Consider the following 4,973-nt stretch of genomic DNA (forward strand, 5'->3'; position numbering starts at 1 on the left):
AAAGAGTACACACAAAATATATATACAGGATAGAATTTCTAAGATGGAACAAAGACTGCCCGTCAAAGATATCCTATTAACTGTAGTCCATGTCAAACCTGTCAATTTCAGGCTGAAACCTGAAAGATATTTTTTGATGATCTCTCACAGTTGATTTATGGGGATCTCTGCTTGCCTTTTTATCTGTCTAGGTTACATCCTTCATCGTGTTCTTTGAATAGATACAATCATGTCAATTTTCACTGGATTGGGACAGAACGTGTAAAGTTATGACAAAGTAGTGTATGTTTATAACGCTAAACTACTGAATCAGTGGTTGTGGCCAGATACTATACAATGCATGTTTGATACACACATCATACACAGTAATTTCATAAAGTCCTAAAAGCTTTTGTGTAGTTTCTTCTGGATGTGCCAAATAGTATGTACGCTTCTCATCTGATTTCAGAGAAGCAGAGAGCTTCAAGACATATGATCTATCTGCAAACATGTATTAAAGTAAATCAACATTTCATCCTGATTTGGCTATCAGAGTCCTGCTATTATGGCATGTATGATAAAACATTATGAATGTGCATGTTTGCATCTGATGCCCTTTTCATCTGAACATGGTATATGGAATAAAATGCTCCATATGAATAATGTATTTGGTTACTTGTGGTGATCTCTTTTTATTTGGGGGGGGGGGGGGGGAGGCAAGAATCTTGAAGTTATTTTGAGACCCTCATGAAATTACAGAAATCATTGTATAATGGGCTCCCCCAGTTTTTTATAGTATTTTTTCCTTGTATTCCGTGCCTGGTATTCCCTGTACAGGTATCCTGAAGAGATATTTGATCCAATTATGGCTCAAACAAGACATGCAATGCATTTCTCAAGCCTAATTGGGCAACATGGATGAGAGTGAAAGTGGCTGTATGCAAATTATGGAGAGGATAAAACGCATTCACACTTGTTTTGCATGGAATTGTTCATAGTGTAGCGAGGTGCTTTGCATGTTTGTTCATATACATGTACGATGTACTTTCAGATACATTGTACAATGTACTTGTGAACATGTATACTCTGTATATACTTCCAGAAGATTGTGAAGAATGCACTCCACTGAGTGATTCACATCCCATGACCTCAATGAAACAAATGTGAGCAGGTCTGTGCAAAATGTCAAAATTTTGAAAAAATACTGTAGAAAGTTGATACTGCCAGTTCACATAACACTGCATTTAGTTTGCTAAATAACTTCTCAATTCTTGAAATGACTATGAAATCACTTGCTTAGAATATTGTATGATGTTGTACCCTGGCTATTGTCTGTATCAGGGATATTTTGCCATTCTTCATCTTTCAGAGGAAATTAAATTAATGCATGTTCAATTTTATTTCCATTTCCATTGAATAAACAGAAAAAAATATATACAATACATTTACAGAACAAATTTATAAAAATTTCAAAGAAAATGTACAAGTGGTCACGAGTAACAACAGAATTTCATTTCTAAGGTATATACCTAATACAAAGATTAGAATGGAAATGGAGGGTCCCACTTAAAAAGCAAAGCTTGTAGGGTGTACTTCTATTTCAACAAAATGAAGAAAAGGAAAGTTTTACACTGAATTCTTGCTAATACATTTGAATCCCGTTATAACGAAGTCGTCGGGACTGGCAGTTTTCTTTCGTTCTATTGAAATTTCAATTTAACCGAACAAATAACCAGTAAAAATTATAGAGCCTATAATGTTGTGTTATACACACATTTTAGCATAAGAAAAGGAGCCTTAAAAGATTATGATGGACTATGTATCCATAATTGAATTCCTTTTTTTTTAACAAACACACAAATACACACATACACTTTTTAATAGTAGATATAGGGCCTCATAGGATTATGACGGATTGTGTGTGTGTGTGTGTGTGTGTGTATGTGTGTCTGTTGTGTGTGTTTGTGTGCTTTATTGATTTTATATTTGGTACTACAAGACACCATACAGAATTCACTGCAAAAAGCGGGCATTCTAATCAGCGATAGTTGCATCTACTCCACGGCCTCATTTCATTTAAAAAAAAAGTTAATATGGCAGCAACTCTTGCTGGAATGGAAATTGTCATGATAATGACAAGAATATGTAGCTTTCTGATTGGCTGTTGTTATGTAGAGTTGCCATTCCAGCAAGAGTTGCTATCATTGTAACATCTTTTATAAAATTTCAAAATCGCCCACTAATGTCATAACACGTCAACCACAAAGGTCAAAATCTGATTAACCACAAATGTCATAACACGTCGACCACAAATGTCAAAATTTCCATTTTTATTGTGAATGTCACAAGGCGTCAACGACAAATGTTATAACTCATTACTTGCAATATGATAGTGAAAAACAGTGAATCGTACTATAATTTCATCAACGTTTGTCTGTCCGTCTGTCTGTTAAATGGCATGAAACCTGGTGGGTGGACGAAGGTTGATCCCAGAATTACCCGCAAATGTCAAAACTCATCGATTGCAGTCATGAAAAAAAGAATGAATCATACTGTAATTTGATTAACATTTGTTTGTCTGTCTGTCTGTTTGTTTGTTTGTTTGTTTGTGTTTTTTTTTTTTTTTTGGAGGGGGGGGGGTGAAACTTGGTGGGTGGATATCGGTGCGTGGATCCCAAAATTACCCGTAAATGTCGTAATCCATCAACCGCAAATGCCAAAACTCGTTGCAACATACACGTAATAATGAAAACATAGTGAATCATATTATCATTTGATCAATATTTGTCTGTCCGTCTGTCTGTTTATTGGGACGAGACCTGATGGAAGGATGTAGCTGGACCCCAGAATTGCCATTGAGGCTTTGAATGTGTTTGTTTGTTGGTTGGTTGGTTGGTTGGTTAGTTTTTTTTTTTAATGGCGGCCTACGGGCCAGATCTGGCCCGCCAAAAATTTCCAGAAAAAGAGCGATCACAATCACATGTACATGTGATTACACAAAATTTTCTGAATTCGCTCGCATCTACTGACTTAATAACTTTTGTGGTAGCTCTTCTTTTGTTTTGCCCAGTTTAGTGGCGAACTGTGCATGGGTCGACGGATATGCCCACCTGCTGTGTGTTGGGTCCCGGTGCTCACTTATGCCTCTGGTCCAGTTAAAGTGACATTTAAACAATCTGCTGGAATCTACAATCTACTTTACGCAAGTAAATAAGCACTGAATTGATCAGTGTGTAACCCGAATGTTACACTCCCGAGTTCATAAATAAAGAATATCACACCTGGGATTAAGTTTCGACAAAATAATCCAATGACAAACTTTATTAGCTTGTTTGTCGCTCAACAAAGTACATCATTCAATTCAATTTGTTCACAGACTCAATTGTAACCTTTGTTACATTAGCATTATTAAATATTTGCCAGTGTATGACGATAATTCGACTCGTTGCTGTCTCTTTCTCTCTCTCGCCGGTTATCCTGTCGACGAGCCCAGAGTAGTCGCAAACCAGTCGTACACGGTAGCCGATGCAATGCTCAGTAGTCGTCAGTCACGCTGAACCAAGCAAAGGCTGGCCAAAGCTCTCATCCAAATATGTATCTAGTCAAAAGAGTTTATAAGACACAGGACTTTCCTAATATTGTGTCTATCTGATCATTAATATTTCTTCAGGAGTATGGAAGTCCACTCCAATATCTGATCTGATATATTGCCTTTACATACTCGCCTCACAAACCTATATGAGCGCATTAGACAATACAGATACAAACTCCGATCATCAAATGTTTGTCAATTCATTTTGACACACAAGTGCTTACGGTCAGTGTAGCCTCTCGAACTTCAGTTTAACATTTCAACATTCTGAATTATATGCAACACTGCTGCCACAAATAAAGCTTTGATCTATCTGATCAACTGGCGGTATAGTTGCTTCATCTGGGGTCGACAAATAATGTGACTCCGATTCAAATCTCATAGTTTGAGTGGAAATAATGCTCCACGCACACAATAATTACAGTGAGCAGTTGTACACTTTACCACGCATGTACAGTTAACATGTATACATTCTAAAAAGCATGAATATATAACTTTTTTATATTCACAATCGCACAACTATTCCTCACATAATTCTTTGCAAGGTTCTTCACTTCTAGTGGCTAGTCCTCCCACTCTAGAGTTAATTCCACAACTCAATAGTGCAGTGACCTCTGCCACTCACGGCTAACGGTCAGTGGACATAAATCTGTCAGTCCAGACGAGGGGGGGGGGGGGTGGTGCTGCTGCACATTGTAGACCTCAATGTTTACGAGCATAGCCTCACTGTCTCTGAGTGTGAGGGTCTACAGGGCATTTCAATATGTATGCAATCAAACATCTGACTTCAAATTCCAAGTCAGTTTCCCAATTTTGTCTGTCTAGCAATGAACTTGAGTCTATGCAAAATCATGTCCATTCATAAAACATTCAAAGGGCAAATACATTGTAGTGCATTGTAATATTACATTGCCAAGTAATACACAAGCATCAGTCATCGATCATCAATTTGCATACCATAACAATAACTTCGGAATTTATATACATGATATCAGAGTCTTCTTCTTAACAAGCAACCTCCATGTCTATTGATTGGGGTTCATAATTACAAACACTCTCCAATGCAATACATAACATGAGAAATACAATGACTTACCTAGTCAAAAGAGCCAACACTCGTTTTCACTACAAGTTGCTCCACACGGCAGTCAGTGGATGTACGTGCCACAACCAGTTGTATCACAGGCACATAAAACTTGTATATAACAGTACAGCTGATGCTTGTAAGGTTTTACCAGTGTTTTGTGGTAAACCTCTCAGCAGAAAATATATGTGTGAGAAAACTTTCCGGATCACACAGTCGATGTAACAAGCAAAGTGAATGCAGGCCTCAAAGCGCTGGCAGGAAGCAGATATGCCTATTTGCTCCAAAGCTATGGGCTTTTATACTTTTCTGTCTCTA

This window comes from Diadema antillarum, unplaced genomic scaffold (genome assembly GCF_040938485.1).
Source record: "Diadema antillarum isolate AM-2024a unplaced genomic scaffold, OU_Dant_1.0 scf00000211, whole genome shotgun sequence".
Lineage (NCBI taxonomy): Eukaryota > Metazoa > Echinodermata > Echinoidea > Diadematoida > Diadematidae > Diadema > Diadema antillarum.